Source organism: Corvus moneduloides, chromosome 1 (genome assembly GCF_009650955.1).
Source record: "Corvus moneduloides isolate bCorMon1 chromosome 1, bCorMon1.pri, whole genome shotgun sequence".
NCBI classification, from domain to species: domain Eukaryota; kingdom Metazoa; phylum Chordata; class Aves; order Passeriformes; family Corvidae; genus Corvus; species Corvus moneduloides.
This window is the reverse complement of record NC_045476.1, coordinates 17992338-18018492: the sequence shown is the minus strand read 5'-3', so window position 1 is coordinate 18018492 and position 26155 is coordinate 17992338.

Genomic DNA, 26155 nt, shown 5'->3' with positions numbered 1-26155 from the left:
GCGTGCTGGAGGGCAGCCTCCTCCTCTTACAGCTCAGAGAGGAGCAGGACTGTTACCCTTGTTTCAGATGAACTCCAAAGATGAATATCTCTCTATCTCTCCCCTTTTTAATGACTTTAAATCTTGGCATCACGGCTTTACCCAGGGATGCAGGTGGTAGGAGAGATCCACCCAGGCAGCCATCCCTGTGACCAAGACAGGGCTGTGTGTGCAAAAAGAGAGCAGGTAGAACAAAGCCTGGAATTTTAGCACAAGCAATGTTATTTGGCACTGTAAACGTGACAACTGCTAGATCCCATCCAAAATATATGTGGCAGGTTCAATGCCCTGAAATGTCCTCCACACGCTGTGTTCCACTATGTTCACAGAACTTTCCCCAAAGCCCAAATTTCTGCATGTTTGTACGGATGTAGTCGGTTCCGGGCAGGGCTGCTCTTGGGACACATGCCCGCATAGGCAGGCAAACGAGGATCTTCGCAATCAAAGAAGAGCATTCACAGTTCCTTCGCCTTTATTTTACTGTTTATAAATACCCAGTTAGGAATTAGGGGGAAACCACTGTGTGGTTTAAGTAGCCAGTCTGCTGCCACAAAAGATGAATAGTGAATAGCTGAAGTGAATGATTCCCAGAAAACTCATAGTCTGAAAATGGCTTGCTTGTGTTATTCAGCAAATGCTTATGAATAATGAACAAGAAGTAAGGACATGACCAGAGGATAGATTAAACTGATCCTTTTTTTTTCAATTTTAAACACTTATCATGCAGTATAGATATAAAAATATATATGTATATTGGAGACAATTTACACACCTCACACTCTTGTGTAAGCATGCACAAGCCAGAGCACTGACAGCAGTGTATCATCTATCAGATGGTCATGAGCAAGGCTGATGGAAGTGCAGGAAATTACTGTCCATGGGTGCTGGAGTGCAACACCCCTACGTCAACTACATTTTACTTTCTTGTTTCATCTGCCCCATATGCTACAAGCAGGTTATGAGCATGACCAGCACTCATATTGGAAATTTGATGGCTATGTGTCAGCAAGGCACATGGGTGTGAAAATGGGGCAAAACCTGACAAACTTCTTCACAGTCTTCCTTGTGATTCTGATGATACCAGAATGATATCAGGTGAGAACTGAGACAGAGTCATTTTATGAGCACTGCCACTGAAATTTCCTGGCCAGAGACTGTCAGAGATGTTATCTATAAGGAATTCTCTCTCTCATCTTACAGATACTCTCCTGCTGCAGTGATTTATCAGCCCTCAAAGGTAATCTGGCAGGGATGGTCACCTGCATAACATATGACAACAAATTGTCATAACAATTTCTTCAGAGGTACCATGCATATTACAAGACCCCTGTTTGCAACACCCTTTGTGACAGCCCTTGGTTAGAAGCCATCATAGGGTCAACCACAAATAATGCAAAAATATTTCTTTTCCTATTAAGACATGCTTACTAGGTCACCAAACTCTGACAAACTCTGGCATAACTGAGTGAAAACTAGCTTTTTTTCAACTGCCAACTGGAAAGAAGAATTTGGGCCTGATTTTTTTTTTTTTTCATTTTTAAATATAGATTGGTCTCGAAATGAAAATATATCAATATGCTTTCTAGACCTTCCCACCACTTTCCATCAAAATAGCTTATCAAATTTGACCTAAATTGATTCAATTACTCTAAAACTGCTGTGAATTTACATATTAACTAAAAATATTTTCTGCTCAGCTCCATCTGAAACATTTATAACACTTGTAAGAACTGGTGGAGAAAACTGTGACTAGGATACAGAAATATTTGAACACCCAATACAAATAAAGTGTAAATGTAATGGACTCACAGAAATGTCTTGGCATGTTTCCACCTGGAGCCAGCAAGATGATTAACTGGCCACATGCACTAATGATTTGAGGTTGATGTTTGCATCAGTACTGTGTAAATTGGGTGCTGTTCTGCTCACAAAAAAATCCCAAACCAACCCACTGAACTGAAGCCTGGAGACTGGATCTTCTGTTCCTGATGAAACTGGAGATAAGGTACAACAACAAGAGCCTCTGGGATTTCCAAGCAGAGGTTTGGGCAAGCCCAAACTATCCAGCAGCTCAGCCAGGGAAAGCCCTTGCTGTGCTGGTTCCAACAGCACCCAGATAGTTTCTCCAGAGCAGCAGTCACTTGCACATAGACTCTCACCATTTCTGTCCCCCTGGAAATGCCTCTGACAATCTTCTCACCAAATTCTGCTCCAAGACTGAGTGGCTAATAAGTCTGTTAAGGCAAGTTAAGCTTCAAGACCTCCTATACCTGGCATTGTGACACAACCTAACCTTTGGTTAGAGCCCCGTGCCATGAGGAGTGCTGCTAAGCAAAAAAAGACATAGCTTTTCTCTTGCATACTCCTTTCCATGTACGTCTTCAGACAAAATTTGAATTTGAATCCCTCCCTCGGATGATAAAACACCACGTTTGTTCGTTGTCCATACTTGGAGTGGTCTGAGCAGGATCAGGGCTGAGGTTTCACTGAAAGGTCCTTGTTGGCCTGGTTCTCCTTTATATACTGAGCAAAAATGGTGTTTAAGCTTAGTTGAAAGTCTGTTTGTATTCAGCACAACCTATAAACTCACTTTCAGCTACAGGAGCACTCAGAGGCTTTAGGTACTCTTGGTGCTCAGTGCATCTTCTCATATATTCCTGTCAGCTGTGTCTGAGCCTTATCTGTTCTCTGTTTACGATTTGTGCATTTTAAAATAAGGGGAGAAACAACCACCAAGAAGATTCTGACATATTTTTGGAGTGTGACAGTGTGTTTGTTGTTATAAACAATAGAAAATTAATATTTTCTTTTATTGTTGTAGTTTGGTTTGGGAGGTTTGGAAGATTGGGGCCGGGGGGAGGGGGTCTGTTTCTCACATCTATTTAGAGCTGGCTTTCCTGTGTTTTTCAGGCAGCAAAATTGGATCAGTAGCAGCTTTGCCAAATAATTTTTTCTTAAAAAATGTTGACTTTCTTTCAGAGTCTGTCAAGTTCCCATGAAGGGCTGAGATCTTCTGGTGGTCCTCAGCAGCCCTGTGCCTACAAGGAGATTCATGTATCAGTGCATCACTTTGCGAAGCGATGCCTGTAAGGAATGTGTGGAAGAAAAGCACAGAGATCAAATGCAGACTTTCATAGCTGTTTGTTTAAACCTGCAACGTGGGTGAAGTGTTCTGCTGAGCTGGCCTTGGGGCCTGGCTGCCCACGAGATGGTGCTAGAAAGCCGCGGATGCTCCCGGAGCGCCGCTCTGCGCTCTGGTGTGAGCAGGACCCATGGGGGAAGGCACCCAGCCGGTTGAGGACGTCAGTGTACTGCTCTCTCTCATATTTTAATAAAACCACTTCAGTTTCATTTTCACTTGAAAAATTTGATCCTTGTGAAGTCATGCACTTAATACAAAACAATTCTCACATGTAGTTAAAACACAGGGCACTGCTTTCTCATGGGTACACAAGGACATCCCTCACGAGCTCCCATTTCTAAACGTTACTTACTTAATTCCAGCTTTCTGTCTTAAAAATTTCATTCCCTTGCACTGTTTTCAATTGGTTGCAGAAATTAATCTCTCTTGCTAGTGGACATAACAAGCTGGATTCACATCTAGACTACAAACCAGAATTACTCTTTCTAATGAAAGAGAGCTTCCCTGATACCACATGATTGACAGTGAGATCAATTTTTGTCCCTCTTTGTTTGTTTCACAGTCACGGGAAAATGACAGACATGGGGTATAAGACAAGCTATAAGTGAGGAATCTGGTCCCTAAAGCTGCAATCTTGCATAGCCTGGAAAAGCTTTCTGGGTAGAAAGCAGGGCCACAGGTCAGACCAATTTCTGTAGCAGTCACACAAAGGCCAGCTGAGGTCAGGTCATCTGTAATAAGCAGATATTTCCATGCTGGAGCACTGGGTCCTGACACAACTCTGTTCCAAACACATGGCCAATATTTGCTATTACAGATCATTTATTAAAGCTTAGCCAATCATAATAGGAAATTCTATGCATGTGAAGATCTCTATATTTTGCCAAAAGTAGTTCATGCATGAAAAATATTACATAAACTTTCTGAACATATATCAAAATAAATATTACAAACTACAGGAAATATGCTAAAATCACTCCCATTAAAGTTTCAGGATTTGTTTAGGATTACTTTAATGGTTATAAAAGTGTCTCCTCTCATATCCTTCAGTTGAAGGAACAGCTTTGCCTTGATCATTTTCTCCCCTTAAAAACATGCCAGATTATTCTTAAATCCAGCAGAACTCCTAAAGGTGCAGCACAAAATCTAGACACCTGCACTTGTCCAGACCAAGTACACTGCTGAGCTGGTTCCCCCCAGGTCAGGAAAACCTTCTGAGCCAATTTTCCAGTGCTGATTGATGCTGCTCCTGCATAACTATGCATAACAGAGCCTTCCAGCCACCATCTGCAGCAGTCACCATGTGTCTGCAAGTCGTGCCAGCCCTTTAAAGGCAGGTGTCAACACTCTTCCCTGAGCATGACGACAGCAGGGCTTGAACTTCCACTGTATGTGGCAAAGAGGGATGAAGTCACATATTTGCTTCACTTGATGTTTGTCAAGCTGCCCTTGCTGTGTTTCTCACTATACTCGTTTCACAGCACGATAGTGGCTGCAGTATCATGACGTGCTTACAGGGTTTATGGTCCTCTAATCTGTTTTTTGTGCTGCAGCATGGACACAGCGGGGCTTCACCTCACAAACTAAGACACCTACATTCGGCTGTGAACTGAATTGCATCCACAGAGCCTGACAGAATGTTCTTTGACTTCAAGGGGTTTGGGATTTTGCACCAAGACTAATGAAAATGCCCTGATGTCCACCAGTAGAAACATCATCAACTACAAATAGTCATAGTTCATTCAAAGTCAACAAAAAGGTGTTTGGAAATGCTCTGAGTCCTAAGTCTACTCTGACAAGAAAATTTGCTCAACTCCATCAATCTTTCACAAGAAGTGATATAATGAGAGCTGAAAGATGGGAAAGGAAAATGATGGCAGAGGTAAAAAAGAAAAGAGCAATGGGAAACACTGGAACTGTGTTTCAACGAAACTCAATGAAATAGAAAAGTTACATGTTAAAGAATTTTGTTGAAATGAACAGAAGGGTTTTTGTAACACATTATCTCTGGCACTTAATGCCTCATTATTTCATTGAAGCCAAGCTTATATAAAGTTTCCAAGAGGGCTTAGGTACAGATAAACAAGATCCATATGAAGACATAGATCATTAGAATGGGGGGGGGGGGGGGAAATCTTTTTCTTAATAAATTCTCATGTGATTTAAATTATTCCATAACTGTGTGTTGTTGGACTTCTTGTACTTCCCATAAATAACTCATTATTTGGCATGGAAACACTTTCCTGTTGCCCCCATGGCCATTTTCTTGGAGAGAAAGAGAGCAGGAAAGTAAGGAGTGAAGAAGCCTACCTCCAAGTGATGCAGAACTGGTCAAGCTGGCTTTGTGGAGTCCATCCCAGTGAGATCCTATGGAAAATAACCTTGAGGAACCCCAGCTCAACACAGGCAAAAGCTCAGCTAGAACTGGCTACTGCTGTCAAAGATAATGAAAATGTTTTTATAAATACATTAACACCAAAAGGAGGGGCAAGGAAAATCTCCATCCTGTATTGGAGTGATGGGGAACATTGCCACCAAGGCTGAGGAAAAGGCTGAGGTACCTGATGCTCCCTTTCCCTCAGTCTTTAACAGAAAGACTGTTTATCCTCAGGGCAACAAGCCCCCTGAGCTGGGAGACAGAGACAGGGAGCAGAATAGATCCCCTGCAATCCAGGAGGAAGCAGTTAGCGACCTGCTGAGCCACTTAGACACTCACAAGTCTATGAAGCTGGATGGGATTCCCCCTGAGGGGGCAGAAGGGGCTGGTCAGAGAGCAGAAGAGCTTGCCAAGCCACTGTCCATCATTTATCTTCAGTCCTGGTTAACTGTAGAGGTTCCAAACAACTGGAGGTTATCCAGTGTGATGTTCATGTACCAGAAGGGTTGGAAGGAGGATCTGGGGAACTATAGGTCTGTCAGTCTGACTTCAGTGCCAGGGAAGGTTATGGAAAAGGTTATCTCATGGCACATAGAGGACAACCAGGTTTTAGGAAAGGCAGATCCTGCTTGACTGACCTGACCTCCTTTTGTGATCAGGTGACCTGGTCATAAAAGTGCTAGTGGATGGGGGAAAGGCTGTGGATGTGTCTACCCGGATTTCAGTAAAGCTTTGGATACTGTGTCCCACAGCATTCTCCAAGAGAAGCTGGTAGACTGTGGCTTGGACAGTGCACTCTTTGTTGGATTAAAAACTGTAAGGATGGCCAGGCCCAGGGAGTATTGGTCAATGGTGCCACAGCCAGTTGGCAGCTGGTTTCCCAGGGCTTGGTATTTGGGCCAGTCCTGTTTAATCCGTGACCTGGACAAGGAGATTGAGTGCACCCTCAGTCAGTTCGTGGATGATACTTAGTTGGGTGGGAGTGTTGATCTGCTGGAGGCCAGTAAGGTTCTGTGTGGGATCTGGACAAGCTGGATGGATGGGCTGCGGGCAGTGGTATGAGGTTCAACAAGGCCAAATGCCAGACCCTACACTTGGGTCACAACAACCTCTGCAGTGCTATAGGCTGAGGGAAGAGCGGCTGAAAAGTGGCCCAGTGGAAAAAGACCTGGGGGTGCTGTTTGGCAGATGGCTGGACGTGAGCTGCCAGTGAGTCCAGGCCAAATGGCATCCTGGTGTGTTTTAGAAATACAGCACCGTCAGCAGGACTAGGGAAGTGATTGTGTGCTCGGCACTGGTGAGGTACCTCAAGTGCTTGACAGCTACCTTGCTGTAAAGGCCAGTTCTGGGCCTCTCAGTTCAAGTAGGACACTGAGGTGCTGGACCATGTCCAGAGAAGGACAACAGAGCTGGTGAAAGGTCTAGAGAGCGAGTCATATGAGGAGTCGCTGAGGAGTGGTCATATGAGGAGCTGGGGGTGTTTAGCCTGGAGAAAAGGAGGTTCAGGGGTGATTTTATCGCTCTCTACTACTTCCTGTAAGGAGGTTATGGCCAGGTGGGGGTCAGCCTCTTCTCCCAGGAATCCAGTGGCAGGATGAGAGGATATACTCTTAAGATGGGTCAGGGTAGGTTTAGATTGGACATTAGGAGGAATTTTTTCACTGAAAGGGTTGTTAAGCATTGGAACAGGCTGCCCATGGAGGCAGTGCAGTCACCCTCACCAGAGGTGTTCAAAAAACAACTGGATGTAGCACTCAGTGCTATTTGACAAGGTGGTTGTTACAGCGGGGATACTGTAACACGCATATATCAAACCAGGAGGCCCGTGGAAAAGAAATATATACGGATCGATTCTTGCTAGCTGTTTCAGAGATGTTTATTTCTCCAGCCGCATGGCCGGAGCTCTGCCCAGGAACTGTTCCAGTCACGGGCCCAAGGGTCCTTCTGCCCGCGCAGGGAACACAAACCAACCAACGGGAACGAGGCTGAGCAGGGACAGGGAAGCCCCGTGTCTGTGCCCTCAGGGCCCCTCTCCCAGGGCTACACGGCGGGGGGGGAGACCCAGACAGGTGGTGATCAATCAAAGGTTGGACCCAAGGATATTGGAGACCTTTTCCAACATCAGTGATTCTATGATCCCATTGTCTGCAATCTTTCGTGGGTGGGAGGTTACCACAGAAAATTCTAATGTGCACAAAGGACCCAGCATAGAAAGTTTAAATAACTCATCTAAGGTCACATATCAAACTGAGGAGAAACCCCTGGGCCCCAGGTGTGTATTTTTGCAAGTGCTGCCTGTCTCCCAACATGGAAACACAGCTAAAAAAACCGAGAGCAGGGCCGTGTGGGGCTTTTTCTCCATGCATGCAGCCAGATATGCCTCTTATCCCTCTCAGCCCGCTTCAGACATCACGTTAAACACCCTTCCCAGGCCGTGTGTCCACACGTGGAACAGAACCATCCGGGGCCAAAAGAACCACCCCCTGTCCCTGCGGCTCGCCCACAGCATCCTCGCCCCAAGCCCTCCCTTCTGCGGGGCCATCACCTTTGCCGGGGATGCGCCGCCACCTGCGCTGTGCTGAAACACACATACCCCCACCGAGCCCGGGGGCCAGCGGGGAAAGGAAAGGCTCTCCTGCCCTCAAAACCACCGCTTGGAAAAGGGCCGGGCAAAGGGAGGGCAACGGCGGCCAGGGGAGAACCGAGTGATGCTCAGAAATCCCTGAGCAGAACGCGAAGGGGAGGACGATCCCTGGTGTGGGGACAGCATGGTGACAGTCACCAAATGCAGAGGAAGCACAGAGCTGGGCATGGAGAAATCGGCCTGGCCAGGGCTGAGGTGCTGCAAAACCAGGAGCCAGGCCTGCCTCCCTCCAGTGCCTGGCACCAGCTTAGAGACCACCAAGTTTCCTAATGCAGGCAGGGGGATAATGGGGTGATTTTCCAGCCTTTGACAGCTTGAGCCACATAAACCTCACAGCAGTGGTCGTATCTCACAGCCATCCAGACTAGATGATTTTTAAATAAAAGCACAATTTTCATAAATATTTGCTGACTCCAAGAGTTAGGGAGTGTAAAAAACCCAAGCTATTGCAGAATTTGGGGTAATTTGCAAGTTTTAGTGTTGCAAGAACATAAATAGAGAAGTGCTGTCATTTAAAGAGGAAGGAAAGCTGTATAAAGTGTTTTAGAGGATGGTTTAAATGTCTTTAAATATAACAACCAATTTCCCTGTCTGAGAATTTTCACTTTAGAGTTACACCAGACAGAAAGTTTTTGCAGGTACGTATTAGTTTATCAGACACTAAGGTTTCGTTTAGCTCCCGAATAAATTAATTCTTGTTAGAGATTTGTAAGCTTTCTAAGATTTTTTTTTTTTAATGGAAGCATTCTCAGTGTTTAGTCTTGTAAGTGCTTGTATATAGAAGTGACACACAAGCATCCTTGCAAAACCAGTTCCCAAACTCAGATTCCCTGGCTGGTGAGCTCACCTATGCAGAAAATGTCTATATGGTATTCCCACAAGATCCATGAAAACCACCAGAGTCTTCCAGCCTCCCAATGCCAGCTCTTTCCCACTTCAATCCCAAACAAAAATCTTAATGGTAAATGTATTATTTTCACTTAGTCTTAAATAGAAGTAACAATTTGTGCTCAAATTATTATAAAACCTGACCACTTTCCCCCAAATCCCAGGAAATAACAGTATAAAAGATTCAACAAGGTGAAGTTTGTGAAAACTTACATTGATTTAAGACCTACTTATAAAATCAGCTGCTAATGACAGACTGAGAGGCCTCTAAACCAACACAGTTACAAAAAATATTAATAGTGAAAAAAAACCTGAAATCTGCAAGCGACTGGGGACTCTTTTCAGTGGAAACCACTGCACATGAAAGCTTTGCTAAGATGCCAGTGGTAAGTGGTTTGTGTACAACTTTTATCAAGATACACGTTCCAGGCTCGTAGAGGACAGCACCAATAGTTTGTACTTCAAGGAAATGACGTTGTACACTGATGATTATTTTTATACATCTTCTTGTTGCTACTGAAACAGGAAAGCACTTATCTTTATGTAGTTTCCTCTATCTGTATCAACTAGTTGTAAACTCTGTTTGATTTTCCAGATCCTTTTCAGTCAAATGTTATTTAAAAAGGACTGTAGTGTATAGAGAGCAGAGCAGCCAATTGGCAATTTTAAATTTGCAGGCTAAAGGAGCCTGTATTATAGTCAGGCAGGGAGGAACTTCCTGGCCATTTTTTATAAACTAATAAAAATTTTGAGAGAAGGTAGCCGACCTTCTTCTTGCTGTATGATTTCTCTTCACCTGGAACAGGAACCCTTTGCCAACAAAAAAGCAAAGGTGTTTGCAGAAAACAGCTCTGCTCAGCCTTCCTGATCCTGTCTGCAGAGGAAGGAGGGAGGCAGCAGGATATGCTGCACATATATTTCAGTCCTTGCCTTGTTGCCAAGGAAGTGATACGAGCTTTTGGAAAATCCATAGTTCTTCTTTAATATGTCAACAGCTTAGCACGGTTGTGCAGGCTGTATCTGGCTGTGCAAGCAAGGTGATGTTTATCTGGCTTGATAGTGATAACAACACCTGGGTAAGTCCTGATTCCTTCTGGAAATATCATCTTCCCATATGAGTGTAAGCACAGGTGTTGACTTAATTTATCCTTACTGGCATGCTTTTGTTACGGGACACCAATTCATTCAGGAAATTCAACCTGTAAGTGTGGAATGCCTTCATCTTTGCTCAAAACCCACTGTACAGTACTTGTCCTTCATAACACATTTTGAGCTTGAGAACAAGTGCTCTTTTTAAAACCCTGTCCTCAACAAATGTTGGAGAAGTCTTTGAAAACTCGGAAGTCCAAAATGATGCAACATTTTTTCTCTTATTCTCTGCCTGGGAAGGGCCACTTGGCTTCAGCAGGGTTTTAAAGTGGGTTTCGGGAAGTGTCCCTGGGTGCTGCCCTCCCTCCCAGCACCCACACATGGAGTGGGTGGCCCACAGGGAATGCAAAGGACCCGCTACCGGGCAGGGGCAGGCTGGGGACTGTGTGGACAACTAATGAGAGAGGTCAGAATAACTTCCTATGATTTTTTTTTGTCCCTTCAGTCCTCTCCTAGGGCATATGCGCTAAAAACCCATTGTATCACAGCACAAGAAGGTACTGCCACCCTGCGAGATGCCAGCACATTTCAGGCCTTCTGCAAGCAGAAGGAATAATTAGATTGTTTTTCATTGCCACATGAGGAAGAGCCAGGGCCAGCTCAGTGGTCTTACCAACAAGAATTGGATCAATACTCAAGAAGGACACAAAAAATGATTTTTTCCTGATCACAGAGTCTTCAGAAACATCTGGAATTGGCAAGGGAAGCGTATTTTCTCTTACTTTGAGGTTATTTGCCAAATGCTGAAGGCGAGAATCTGTACAATATTTGGGTTGTAGGTTTTTTTCCCGTGCCTTTCAGGATGAACACACCACATCCAAGCTTTTGATCTCTTTGGGCCATAATCAACATTTGTGCTTTCAGAGATGTCAGTGGTAAATGGGTTGGGGTTTGGGGGTTGAAGCTATCTTCTTGCATTCCTTCTGCACTGCTGGCTTGGAATGCACTGGAAAACCTCTGCATCTACTGGGAATTTTTTTGGCCATGAACACATCTCCTAAATACTATTTTGAAGTGATGACACAAGCTAAGAATAATCTCAAAGACCTTATTCTATAGTTTTGACCAGGATTAAAGTATAAATAAATTAAACCAGTCACTGGGAACAGTGAATGAACATTTTTTTACAATTCTGTATCACTTTGTAGCTCTCCGTATTTTCAAAGGCAACTTCCTTCCGTTTATTTATTTTTGTGCCAGCTTTGTGGCTTTGTCCCTTCCACTCCACCCTGAGTGATCTCACTAGAAACTCCAGGTATGTCTCAACATAAAGTTTACGAATCCTCCCAAGCTTACAAGAAACCTTCTCACTGCCCTACTTCCCCAATTACTTTCCATTTGGTTATAAAATGTGGTTCTGTCAGTGTTCTTTCCAGTGTTAACCCCAGGCACCAGAAACATGCTGTGGCCAGCCTGATCTCAGCCTAAAAGAGCAAATATCTCCTTCCTCCTGTGCTGTGCAGAGAGAACCAACTAGGACTGAGTCATGCCTGGTGAAACTCTGGGTGATGTTATTATAGTGGAAAAGTCATTTGGAGGAAAGTGAGATCAAGAACTCAAGGGAGAAGTAGAAATGCTGCATATCAGCAGAGATGCAGGGAGTAGAAAGTGCCAGCTGGATTTGCACAGCAGTGAAATCAGCATCAGGGCTGTGCCTGGAAACCTCTCAGTGCCACCCAGCCACCAGCACCAGTGAGAGCTCAGAGATGCGCTCAGGTACCCCATGGGGAAGTAGAGAAGGAAAAGACTGGAATGGAAGAAGAGAAGATTCAAATGAAAATGGAATTGGGCTCTAAAATGGGATGGAAAGCAAGCCACAGCTGTCAGAGTGTCTGTCCACAGTACACTGAGACTGCAGGGCTGGGATTGGAAGCTCAGCAGCAGTGCAGCAGAAAGCTCTCCAGTTGCCCATCCTTGCCTGTTCACTCTCATAGTCATTCAATTTTATTGTGATGTCATTTTAAAATCAGATCTAGTCCCAGGCAGGAGGGAGACACTCTCTGCGTGGGGATGGGAACAGGAGCCAGGAGCAGGGCCAGGAACTCCTTGTTCAAGCTTTGTAGCAGGGATGTGCTCACAGGACTCCACCTGTGTGAACTGCACCAGGCGAGGTAGCATGGAAGGACATAATAATTATGCTTTTATTGAAGTTTTTGTGTATTTATGTTTTCATCTTGTGAATCGAGATCCTCCTGCTCCTACTGCACAAATATCTTGGGTCATCTCTTAAGATTTTTCTGTTTAATAAAGTTCAGTTGTAGTGGATTAAATTTACGTTACTGGTAAGTTGAGAAGTGTTTGCCGTTTTCTAATGAACAGTTTAAAGAGTTTATCTTTGCATAGAGGATATTTATGTGCTTTGTGGTTCATCTTTTCTTTGAGTCACATTAATTCTTGCATCGGACGTTTGTTCTATATTTTGTGGCAGTAATGCACATAAAATGCTTGTAACACCAAATTGCCAAGATATTTATATTCCTAATTTAATCCATGAAACACAAGGGAGATCATGCTGCGCTGGAGTTTAAACAAAGCACTCGCTACCCCTTAGCAGGACACTGGTTCGTGTCCCTGGGCTGCCACAGCCACAGGTCAGCCGATGGCCGCCAGCAGAGCAGGGCATGACAAGGTGGCAACCACAGATACCCACAGGCAGCACGTAACCTGCGTGTCCTCCCCTTCACCTATGCAGGCTCAGACACACTTTGGAGCCACAGCATTCCCAGGGGAAAGCAGGGAGCTGGCGCAAGGGGAGCCAGCCCGCCCGCGCCGCTCCCAGCTGCGCTTCCGTCTCCCCGTGCGAAATCCCGGGCTCCGGGGGCGGGACTCTGTGCTCCCAGCCGTGCCACTCCCGAACATGTGGCTCTCGCAGGGACATCACTAGATGGCGATAGAAGTTTTAAAACCGAGTCGAAGTCCCCTGAGGGTTTGCCAAGGCTGCGGCTCAGGCTGTAGCCGAAGCCTAAAGGGGCAGGACCTGCAGCTTGGGAGGCTGAGGGGTCTCTTTAGCTCCAGCCACCGCCCCCTTCCCTCACAGAGAGCCAAAACGCCACGTTCTGCTATACTTCTGTTCCAAGGCAAGAATCCAGCACGCCGGGCTGGAGGTACAGAGGTGGCTGGAGGGCGTCTCGTGTGCCAGCGAGGCAAAGCAAGCAATCACGTCCCGTTACACCTGCTGCTGCTCCTGAACGTGGCTGAGTAACCTGAGCTTGGTCAGCGGGCCAGAATAATAACGCTGAGGTGCCCAGAGTGGCATTTGCCACATCATTTGGGAATATCAGTCTTTAGACTCACTCCTAGGCTGCAGTACACTGCCTTCTCACCAGTCAGCCATCCCCACAGCCCTGGCCTGCACTCAGGCTTAGGGTTATTTTAATTCCATGCAAAAAGGGGGGGGGGGGGGGGGGGGAGGGGGAAATGAGAAAAAGAGAGAGAGAAAAAGAAAAAAAAAGAGAAAAAAAATGGTCAAAAGAGGAGAAACCAAGAAAAATTAAATTTAACTTTGTATAAAATAAAAGTCATCTTCAAGGAAGTCTCTTGCCATCCTGGGTGTTAGTCCAGCTTCTGAGGGAGTTGTGGGAAGTATATCTCCTTATTATATGCTGTAAACATGATTAACTTGCTTTTCTGTATAAAAGAACCCTGTGATTCGTTGCTGTCAGACAGCCTGCAGAGAGTTTCAGTTCCAATTGAATTTATAAAAAATGGTTTGAGCAAATTGTTGGTGTTTTCTGGCCCATGAGGCAAAGCTGTAAAGTCACAAAAGGGTTAATTATTGAAAAGACTTTGGAATATTACTGAAGTTATTATATTACCTCTCCTTGCTGTGCTCTGCTAGGGGAGCAGAGGTGGCATCTGTAAGTGATGACAGGTCACCACCTCACAGCAAGGACAACAGGACCTGTTGAGGCACTGAAACTTGTCCCCATAGTACATCAGCTTCAACATGACATTCACAGACTTGCAGGGATATATTTTGACAGCCTTTCTATGTGCCCTTGTACCACATTTCCCTAAGGAAACTCAGGAAATAACAGACTACCCTAAGAGCAGATTGTCTCTTCCTGGGAGTCAATGTCAAATGTAAGGACAGGCAGGGTCTGGTGGCCTCTCTGCAGCATGAAAAGGAGTCTTTTCCATTCCAGGGTGAAAACAAGGACAAAAGCAATTTCCCAGGGGCTTCAAATTCTAGCAGCACCCTCTAAGTGCCCTGTCTGTTTTATACACCCCACATCATGCAGGAGGGTCTGGATGAAATTGGACCCAGTGAGCTAGATAGAAAGAACCGATAGTGGTCTAGATGACAGTCTTTTGGTTTCTAAGGGCCGAGTCTCAGTCAGAGAGTCTATCTGCATATACCTCAAAGTTTTTATCTTCTCAATGGCTGTATGAGCAGGGAAGTGCAGATGCACCAAGGCATCAGGAGCAGGAGTGACCCACCAGCATCCTGAGAACCTGCTGCAGAGGAGGGAGTTGCACCAGCTGTTGAACCACCATTTCAGCCATGGCTGGGTCATTTTCAGGAGAATGAGTCTTTCAGTGGCACTGAAAATAGAGAATATTAATCACTCCTGCAAAAGTGGCTCAACCACTGCAAGGCCCGGTGGGCAGGACACTGCCCTGCAGGACTTAGGGGTAACACATTGGTGAGCATCTGCTGTGCTGGGGCAGACAGCCTGACATGTGCCCTTATTACCAGGTTGGTATCAGCATGGCTTTTTTTATCAGGATGGTGCTCACAGCTGACAGCACGATTAGTTGCTTTGTTTTTCCCCAGAAGTGGAAACCCAAACCACATACTCCCCCACCCTCAGTCACTGTTTATAAGCCAGGTGGGTTTTTTTAGAAAACATGCTGTTGGACTGTTTGAGAGAATTTTATGGGTTTTTCTGGTGCTGTTTCTCACCTCTTGTGGTAATCCAGGTGTGTTAATACCCACCAAGCATCTAACTGTGACATGGTTAAGTGCTGGAAATCCTGGAACATCACAGAAGCCATGAAAAGCACATTTCTGTGTTTCTGAGGTGGTTTATGAAAAGAGAATGAAACCATGTTGTGTCCTTCCCGACCTGCTCCTCAAACTGGTAGTGGGAGCTAAAAGGCAAGAGCAACCCGAGAGGGGAGCAAGAAGAGGCACAGCCCAATGGTGCCAGGGCTGGGTGCAGTGGAGGAGCCCCTGGTGGGGAGCATTGAGGAGGCAGAGGACAAAACCCTCAGGGTGCATCTGGTGGGGCTGCAAGGGCAGAAGGTTACCTCGAAAGGCAGGGGCTGGTACACCAAAAACTCACCCACTGTCTGGGATGGGTTCCTGCCAGGGCCAAGGATGCTGCGGGGTGCTTCCCATGGTTCTAGAGGGTTGCATGAGGGAAGGTTGGAATTGCACCACCTGCTTTTCATACCAGTGGAAACTGCTCACAAACCCCTGCTCACCCTGGCAGGACTCAGGCTGACCTAGCAAGCAGTGTTCTGTCAGAACCAGGGGCTTGGGATCAAGTGCCCCCTGCCTGGTGCCAAGGCAAGATCCTGGGAATTCCTCCCTGAAGGACATGCGTACCTGGGAAAAAGGGAAAAAGAAACTCCCTCAAGCTCCAAAGCTGCATTTTTGCCATTCACAGTCAATGTCAGTGATTCAGATAATCCCTGCATCTGGGTGGGCACTCCCCAGACAGACTGGAGGCAAATAACCTGGCTCTCACCCCATACACTGGCAGAAACAACTGCAGTGACGCCAGCCTCCTCCCTTAGGCTCCACCGAAAGCTCAGGCCAATCCGAGAAGTTTTAGCTTTTTTTTCCACTGGTAGTTCAAAGGAGTGAACGTAATTCTCCTTCTCCCGTCACTACCGTTTTCGTGTGTGCTGGAGCTTCTGGTTTCCAGTTACCACTGAAAGCAGAAGTGAAAACAGAAAGAAAAGCTTCTCTCAGGGTATTTTAGGTTCAAGCAGAGTCAGGAGGTTTTAGAAACAAAACAGGGACACTATGAGATAATTTGGTTTGTGCTTAGCTAAAAGCAAATCAAACTTTGACACTTGCCTACCCTGTGAACCAGCCACAAATTCTCCTCCCTCTTGAATACCTGCTCGGTATCAGCATCCACAGATTAGTCCCAGTTTTGCCTAGCAGAAGGTGTTTATGAATAATAATATTCTGCTGTCCAGTTGGAATTCCCGTCCGAAGGTCTCAAAAGAACTGCAAAATTAAAATTTTGCCAAAGTTAGAGCTGAGTAACAACAAAGTAACTCTTTTGTACAGGTTTGGTGTTAGCCACCCAGAGATGCAGTGGCAGAGATTAGAACAATGCTGGAGTGCCTTAGCTAGAGGCACAGCTGTGCTTCAGTAGCTCACCCAGCTGTCCTCCCAGTTGTCCTCCTACTACGGACCAAGGATGCATGGGGGGATCAAGTCTTGAGACAGCCTCTGATAACTTCAGTCACTCAAATATCATGAGAAGTGTTGGAATAGATCCAACAGAAAGGCTCTGATTTTGATGTTGCTCTAAATCAGCCCTGTGTACAATGCTGCCATGTAGTGAAGATGGCCTGGACCCAGAAACCAAAGATGGACAAAGAGGTTTCAGGAAAAAAACAAAAGAACAACAGGTCAGGATGGAGAGGTGAGATCCAGATCCATTTATCTGCCTGTACACTTTTTATGAGGGAGGATCACAAGTTTCTGTGCAGAGCAAATGTGCTTGCCAAGAGGAATGACACCAAGTGAAGATCTGAAAGTGCAAAGTGAAGATCTGAAAGTGCAAAGATCATCTGAGAGTAGTGAAAGCCTGCAGGTTTTCTTTGTTAGACCAAATGACTGTTCATACTGGAGTAAGTCAGCAGCAGGCTCATGGCAAAGAAGTTTAGGTGATGTCCAGTGGAGTTTTCTGGCCACAGAAAGGAGAGTGAAGCCCTCTGACTGCAAAGTGAAAACAAAGAGATATTTCAAGACTTCACGCAGTAATGACATTTTGGCAATGTGACAACCTAAAAGACATGCACAACATGAAATCTATGTAGCTGAAAGACTAAACTTTAGGGGCTGGATCTGTCCTGGCTGATCCTAGTTGATACTTCAAGTTCAAAAAAACCCCTTGAAACTTAGATCTGGAGAGGGAATTATTCTTGCAGCCTCTGACATGTCATCAGAGGGACTTCCCATTCAGCTCCAAGTTTCAATTGCTGAAAATCTTTGTTTGCTGTGCCTGCTCTCACTAGACAGGAAGAGAATAGTAAGATAGAATAGGATATACAAGATGTCTAGTGGGCAAGAGAATGTGCATCAAGGAGAAAGGAAGTAGTCATGCTGATAAGGACAGCTACTAAGGAAATGTAACAGTAAATGAGAGAATTGTGCCTGTTTCCATTAAGAAATATGGTGATGAAAGAAAGAAGGAAAGAGAGAAAGAGAGAAAGAGAGAAAGAGAGAAAGACAAAGAGACAAAGAGACAAAGAGAGAAGAAGAGAAAGAGAGGAAGGAGAGAAAGAGAGGAAGAGAAAAGAAAAAGAAAAAGAAAAAGAAAAAGAAAAAGAAAAAGAAAAACAGAAAAAGAAAAAGAAAAAGGATCATGCATAAATGCAGCCATAAATAAATAATAAAGGTAATAAAATGGAGGAGTATCTTGATTTTCCAGTGAAAAACATGAAATCACCTAGTACAGAGATAGCAGCAGAAATCTCAGTTGAAGTTGTAGGGTCAATATTGAGCAGGGAAGAGAATAGTACAGGGGAGGGGATGGACAGATTTCCTCACTTTGGGAATGGGAAAGAAAGTAATTTTGATGTGTGCAAAATTCAATTTGTTGAACTGGTCATAAAGAAGTTCTAGCATGGCAGTGTTAGGAATCTGTTATAAATTTCTTAAGGTAAAATTTGTGATAGCATTCTCCTTAGAAGGGACAATTTTGGAGGCCAGGAGGTTTTTTTTTCCCTTGTGGACTGGATGTGCTGAGGTGCAGGGCCAGTGTGTGACATCCATCCCTGCTGCAGAACCAGACATGTCCCTGCCGCATTTCCCCCCTTCTTCCAGGGGGACGCTGTTGCATGCCCAAGAGCTGTCTCTTTGGTTTAATGACAGGCACTCACAGATCAGGTAGGAGAGGAAAAAACACAGAGCCCTTGACAGCCAGAGCAGCAGAAAATGGGCCGTGGGCTGGCAGGGCAATTCCCTATCCAGGTGTTAAGTGTTGACAAGCTTACAGGCTATACACTATCCAAACCTCCAGCAGGAACAAGATGCAGAAGATGTTTGGAGAAACACCTCTTGAGAGAAATAAGAAGGTATGGAAAGGCTCCAACCCTAATAGAATGAGTTGGTAGCAGAGGGAGGGTTTCAGGTGTAAGTGGGAACCTACAGGGGCAAGGAAAGGCTCTGAGCAGACAAGTTCATGCCTTGGCCACCTCAGTGCAAGGGGAAAGTGAGAGTGGTCATGAGGCATGTAAAATCAGCCAAAGGATGTTAAAACAAACAGCAAAGTATGGGTTAAATGAAGTGGAGAAAGAACTCCCTGGTGGGAACTCTTCCTCTTTTGTGCAAGGGCTGCTGTGTGATGCAGCAGTGCTGGGGGTGTTGCACAAACCCAACACTACTGCACAGACATTTTCCCTGACAGTATTTTTTACTACATCCTCTTAGTTTCTCTGTAGTTCTAGATTTCCTCCAGTTTCTAGGGAAGTCTGGGCATAAAGAAAAAATAGACAGCCTTTAGACATGATCAAGGCTTGGCATCAGCTGATCGGGTGCTGGACATCGGTTCCTATGTCCTTTTTAGGATCTGGCTGCAGACACCTTCCTCATTTGAGCTCTCAGGAAATCCCCAAGCTAGAAGGGCTGAAAATAAAACTAGCCTAGATTTACAGGAGTATGGAGAGGCACTTGAAAATATAACAGGAAAAAAACCCTTTTCTCTGCATTCAGCTAAGTACGAAAGTGGGTTTTAGAGCAAACTTTCCTCACTGCCACCTCATTTCTGCATTCATCTCACACATAAGAAAACATCAGCCTGAGACAGACTTTTCCAAGAAAATTGTAAGAAGGTGCAAAATGGAAGCAGCCCCTTGCTGAGGGGTCACCTCCCTTTCTCCCTCCATGTGGGCTCACATTGTCCAAGAAAGGTGGGTGGGCAGGGTGGGCAAGTCACAGGGGAGGTGGGCAGGGGAATGCTAACACTTTGGAGCCCATGAGTGCTCACTCCATCTGCTGAAAGTACACTAAAACCATTGGGGCATCGAGCAACAGCCTGGGAGAGAAGGCAAAGCCTGGGTCTCGTTGCTCCATAAAGGAGAAGGATGAGAGCAGAAAGGATTAGGGACTCAAAAAACATGGAGACATGAGACAGATGAAGCCATAGACAGGGGTGTGACTCCTGGAGTGGCATGCACAATGCTGGGAGCATGGAATGGACCTGAGACCATAGCCAGCTCCGGTGTCCTTCCAACACAGCACTTTCCATTGCCATCAGCAGAGGCATGAGAGGACCCTCTGCTGCTCCTGCCCCAGCGCAGGGGTGCTCACAGTGCCCACACTGCCCAGCCCGGCTCAGTGCAGGTCCTCCTGCATTTCTGTGTGCAGCAGAAATCCGCGTAGCTCATGTCCATGAGGCCAGTTTTTACAGCTGGGATCCCTCAGCAGTGGCATTTGGGTCTTCTTGTATTTCTGAAGTACTTCATCCACTGCTCTCTATTCCTTCTGCACTGGGAGCAGGGCAGGGCAGAGGAGCTGAAGGAGTTTCTGTGAGGAGTCATTTGGCTTGTCTTATGCAACAGGTTAGACAAAATGATAATTATTCCTTTCATATTTTAGGGTTCTCAACCATTTCTTGTCTCTATCTCACACATCTGCTCTGTTAATTTTGCCCCACACTAGAGGTTTCTCCTCTGTCCAAGCTGGTCTGCAGCAAGGCCTGGTCCCCTGGGCATCTCCACCAACCCTCAGGGACTCCCCAAAACCTTGCTGTGGAAAGCACCTCAGAGGCTGGGGAACCACTTTGGAGGGAGGCACAAGACAGGAAATATGCCATTGCTGAAATGCCCAGCCCAAACTGGGGGGAGCTACATTCCCCCTGCAGTCCTGAGGGCCACAGCTTTCCTTTCAGTGAGGGAGACCATTTACCAAGCAGGACAAGCACAGAAGATCTCCTGCTGCTGGCAGCAGGCCTGTACAGTCAGTGGCGTGACACAGGGAGTCAGCGACGCACCAGGAGTGAGCCCACGGGAGCTGTGGAGGTTGTGAATAATCCTGCGTGCACTACCCGGGGATGGAAAGCTGTGGGAAGCTCATCACTAGCAGCAACACATCTCTTTAAGTACATGTGGCTGCCTGTTGACCCAGCAGAAGTGAAAGAGGTGGGCTCTGTGTGGGGTTTCTGAGGTGCATGCCCAGGACTATGCTGCCAGCTGCTGGGGAGGAGATAATTGTAAGGATACTGCTGTAAATGAGTGGCTCAGGGCTCAAGTGGCTGAGTGACAGGGGGCAGCTCAGCTGCCATGGCTTGGCTGGGTCAGGAACAGGCTCACTGAAAGCAGGCAGCTTGCCTATTTTGCTGCCTAGATAGCTCCATACAGACTAGTGGGATATGGGCAGATGCAAGGCAAGGGGCATGAAAGAATCACCCTAGCAAAGGTGTAAATGTCTTAGGGTACTTGAGGGCAGGGTAACACAAAGTGCACCGTTCCTTTTCTTAGAGAAGAGGAGGGATTTAAAGTGAGAAACACCAGCCTGCTCATCATGGCACAGAGAGTTGCTAGTTAGTGTCCTGAAAAGTGTGCAGTGCTAGTTAAAGGCCAGTAAAGGTCTTATTTGAAATTATATGTGGATGTTATGTAAATGCACCAGGCATATAAACAGACTACATCCTGTGTCTCTGGACAGCTTCTGCATCCCCATTTCCTTTTGGTGCATGCATCACCCAATGGCTTTGACTCACACATGGGCACTGGAACAGCTTTGGATGTACTGTCTCGTGTCCTGAGAGGAAATGAGGTGGAGACATTGACATTGCTTGGAAAGTGGAAATAATCCTTAATCATTGGACTCTGTATTACAGCAATGTGCTGGGAGCCACACTCAGCACCAGCTGGTGGGTAGCACACGACCTGATCCCATAACCAGTGGCTTCCCAAAATACATGACATCCAAGCCAGCCCAGCACTGCCAGGGCGCTGACTTAGGGCAAGCACAGGGCACAGGTCACCTCTGCTCTTCAGCACATTTTGGTACACAGTGTATCTATGCCAAGTCTTGTACCTCTACCAAAGGCTTGTATCCTTCCTGGTTTTCTGCCTGCCTTCTCTCCCAGTAAAACCTTCCCTGGCAGGGGCTGGCATAAGAGAGGGGAGTGGCTTTCATGTCACAGAGCTATGATGTGGATCATACCACTCAGGAAGGCACTGAGGTCCTGGTTGTCCCTCTCTCGGTGACTGCAGGGGAGAGGGGACAGAAGGTGACAGAGGCAGGCAGGAGGAAAGCATGGGGGGACATTGCCCCACAGCATGTTAAAAGTTGCCTGAATGGAGGAAACAAGTCTCCTCCTGTAGCTTCATCCAGGCACAAGGAATAACCTGGGAGAATTGCAGGGAGAGGGAATGAAAAACACTGTGTCTTGAGAAGGTGAAATTTATAAAATCCATTCCTGAGATCTTGTGAGATTGGGTAGGAGGCTGAGGTAATCAAGCACAGAAGAGGAAGGATCCCAATGCTCTGGGACATCAGACAGAGGCAAGGGTCCAGGCAAATGCTGAAGGGAGATAAGGTTTGCCTTTTTGTGCCTGTATTTTTGTGTATCGGTCTCTACTCTCTCTCCACAACATGGGTCAGTGGGCAACAGTGTGCAGGGTGGCCCAGCTTTCTCCTGCTTCCCCTCAAAGTTGGGTGCCCATGGATCAGGAAGTATCTCTAGTCCAACCCCTGCTCCACATGGAGCAGACTGCAAGGTCACACTCAGTTATTTGGGCTATCCCATTCAAGCTTTAAAAATATATCCCCATGTCTGTAAAAATAAAAATTTCCAAACTTAAAGTGGCCTTATAAATTAAACTTGAAATTGTGTCTGCAATTATGCACTGAGTTGTTTGTTTGTATTTTCAAGCCGCGGGTCTGAAACTGTTATGTCACTGTCAGTGCATGACTTCAGTTGAATAATCCCTCAAGGGACCTGGGAGAGGAGCACCCGGCCAGGAATGTTGCAGACACGAGTCATCCTCAGCAGGCCCATATTTAATAGCTGGACATGTTTCCCTGGTGTCTAACTCTGCCTCATTTCTTAATCTTTCAGGGACAGAGGTGATCATGCTGGAACAACATTTACTAATACAACACCAACAGTATCATTTCAGAGAAGATGATCTATCTTCATGGCTTCTCGTACTAATTACGTCTGTGAGAAGCTTGACTCTGACATGATGACTTTTCTTATAGCAGCCCTATCCGGTTCACTAAAACACTTCCTAAATATAAATAAGAGCCTTTCCAATCAAAAAGGCACTATGAAGTCCTGTAACCAGCAGTATTGCAAAATCTAGAATCGTATCAACTGACATGCAAAGGCTGGGCATGCAAAACATTAGAGTCTAAGGAAAGGCAGAATTCCAGCATACAACAGCTGGAGTTAGCTGAAGTTTGCAAGGACCTAAAGTTTGGAAGGAGCACTGTATTTCCTTGTATAAATACAGAATTTTCCTCCTTTCCCCATGCAGCTGAGTGATGGAAGGTCTCTATTGCTGCCCATCTCCAGCAGACTTCCTACCATGCTGGTTTGGTTTCCCATGTGTCCTAACAAGTGGTCTGGAGGCAAAAAAAAGTGGCTCTTGCCCGAGACCTGCCTATGGAGGGGTTTTCTGGGTGGCCCCTCCTGTCCTTTGGTACGCCAGAACAAGGGGTGTGCAGGGACAGGCACGTGCACTAATTCTGACTTCAGGTGTCTGAATGTGCAAATTCGCTTTGGAAGTCATTCCCCTTCACCATGGAACAGGGAATGCTTCAGCCCCATTTACAAATTTCATGGGGTGCAGGAAGAAATACCACATCTCTCTTCGAGATATGTGTACTCAGAGACTCACCTTGAGGCCTCCTCCTTCCAGGTAATTTCTGACTTCTTATCAAATCTGCACTTACCCACACATAGTACAGAGAAGGCCAAGAGAAGATGCTGCAGTTAATACCGGAGTCTTGCTGCAAGGCTGGGAAGTACAGCCTAGCTGGGGTACTACTTGCATAAAACAGTGCAGAAAGGGAGACAGATCTTCCCGAACATTTTTAACATTATTTGGCTTATTTCTCTTCCTGGAAATGTTGCTCTTTTGGCAAAATGAATTATCGATAGGTTGTAGCCAAAGATGTTTTCATATTTCTAAGAAAGAGCCAACTTAACGTCACAGGGTACTTGTTGCTTGCTTTAAAATATTCTTTCTTATGCAGAAAATGGTCTGATTTTCCCTGAAGACAACTCAGTGCGTACTTGGAAATGCCATGGTGTTTGGCCAACTCTGCCTGAGACAGTGAAATCTGCTCTCCTGTTCTTTCAAAACCACCTACACTCAAACCCACAAGGATGCAGTATACGTGTCCCTCCTCAGAGGGTCTGCAGGGTGGGCAGGGAGCCAGTTAGCCCAGTCATCACATGGGGTTTTTAGACCACTTTTCAAACACGTCCCTTAGTGGAAGCCTTTGCTGGCTTATTGCCATCTCTGTATGCCAGAAAGTACAGCTGTGGTCCTCACAGTACCCAGCCCCAGTGTCCCAGTGCTCCCAGGGGTCCAGATTGTCTTTGGGCCACCAGTATCTGGGGGATGGGAGCACAGTGTCACCGGGCTGCTGTCATCCCTGGGGCACAGCCATGCTTCTGGCTCTGCTCAGGACAGCAGTTGGAACCAGACACCTCCAGGCACCATGGCAGGAGCTCAGTGGGAGAAGGAGGCAGGGGTCCCTAAACACCTCCACCCGTGCCACTACTGGCAGATGCCATCCGAGGGGCTGGGGACCCAGTGCAGAGGGTGTACTGGATCCATGTGCCAGCCTCCCACTAAGTCCCTCTGCACCTGTATCAGAGGGCCACCACGCTGCAGGATGTGCAGTGCAGACAGTGGCTCCTGAGGACCAGACAGAGCTGCAGAGGGAGAGCAAGCACTGTGAGATGGGAGGGAAGCTGCATGGGTGGTGGGGACACCAGGTCAGGCTTGGAAACTACTGTCATTACACACAAAAATAAGGAGAAACAGTTCAGATTTCGGAGGGGATCTCTGTACCACTGGTGAATAAAGGCTACTGAAGGAGCATCTGCAGAGATGGTGGGTTACAGACACAGGCTCTGCTCAGGGTCAGCTCTGCCATGAGCTTACCTGCACCAGGACCACACGCAGCAGCTCCCGTTCACTTGCAATTTGAACAAGCAGTTGACAAAGGGAAAACTTTGACCTACACTGGAAATTCACACGAGTTTTGCAGACTTCCTCTTTGGGCAAACTGTGTTTTTCTTTCCTTTTTTTTTTTTTCTTTTTTTTTTTTGGAGGGGGAATGTGTTCTTGTTTCAGCTGGAATAGAATTATTTTTCTCCATAGTAGGTGGTACAGTGCTGTGTTTTGGATTTAGAACAAAACTCGTGTTGATAACACACTGATGTTTTGGTTGTTGTTAGGTAGTGCTTAGACTAAGACAAGGACTTTCCAGTGTCTCATGCTCTGCCAGTGAGGAGGAGCACAAAAATCTGGGAGGGAGCACAGCCAGGAGACCTGCCCCTGACTGGGCCAAAGCATGTTCCTCACCACAGAAAATCATGCTTAGTATATAAACTGGGGGGAGCTGGTCAGAGGGAGTCAATTGCTGCTCAGGGATGGGCTGGGCATTGGTCAGTGTGTGGTCAGCAATTGAACTGTACATCACTCATTTTTTATTCAGCTTTTTCTTCTTTTAAATTACAATATCTATTATTATTATTATCATTATCACATTTAACTTTGTTTCAATTATTAAACTGTTCTTGTCTCAACCCACAAGTTTTGTTTTCTTTTCCTTTTTTTTCCCTGAGTCCCTTGTGTTCTTTCTTTCCCTCCAGGGATGGGGAGGGGGTGAGCAAGCAGCTGCACAGTACTTGGGTGCCAGCTGTAGTTAAATTGTAACAGAAGGGGGAGAAAAGTTGACCTTGGCTTACTGTAAGTGAGCGTTAGAGAACAGGGCAACCCTTTGCTTGGCCAGTAGCCTTGACAAGCCCCCAGGCTCATCACTGGCTGTGGCACTTCACCTCTGGAGGTTCGATGGACACCTTCCTGCCACCCTGTCCTCTTGGGCTACACATACACCTCGTGGAGTCCCTCCCTGCCTTCGCTCATTTCCATCTCTCGCCCTTCTTCGGCTGCATGATTTCAGCGTGTGACTTGCTATCAGCACCAGGAAGGATTTAAACTTTGCAAACATCACTAATTATTTGACTTACATATTGACAAAGCTATGCTCAGTGTCATTGCTTGCAAGTGGGGCATGGTCTCTCTGTGCATGGGCACCATGGTAGCATCCCTCCTCTGACAATGGCTCCTGCAGGAACAGGGTTCACACTCGAGACCAGATTTGTGGGTGAGCATGAGGCTGTCATTGCATGTAGCTTTGATGAGGATCAGATACAGCCATTTTCTCTTGCACACCTCACTCTGCGAGCATCCTCCTTCTGGCAGCCTCTCTCTGGACAAACCCACCTGCCCCTGGACATGTTCAGGCTGCCCCTGTGGCCATGCTACCTCCCTGCTCAGGTGCCACGTGCTGCTGCCTCGCCAGGAGGTGTGGGTGCAGGTGAGCAAAGCTGTCGCAGCAGCTCGCCTCCTTCCTGGTGAGTCACCATGCCCCAGTATCTGTCAGCATGGCTGTGTCTGGTGACCAGCCTGAAGCAGCACGAGTGCACCCATGGGATTATAATGAGCCACTCCCAAAGTCTGGCTGGATTTT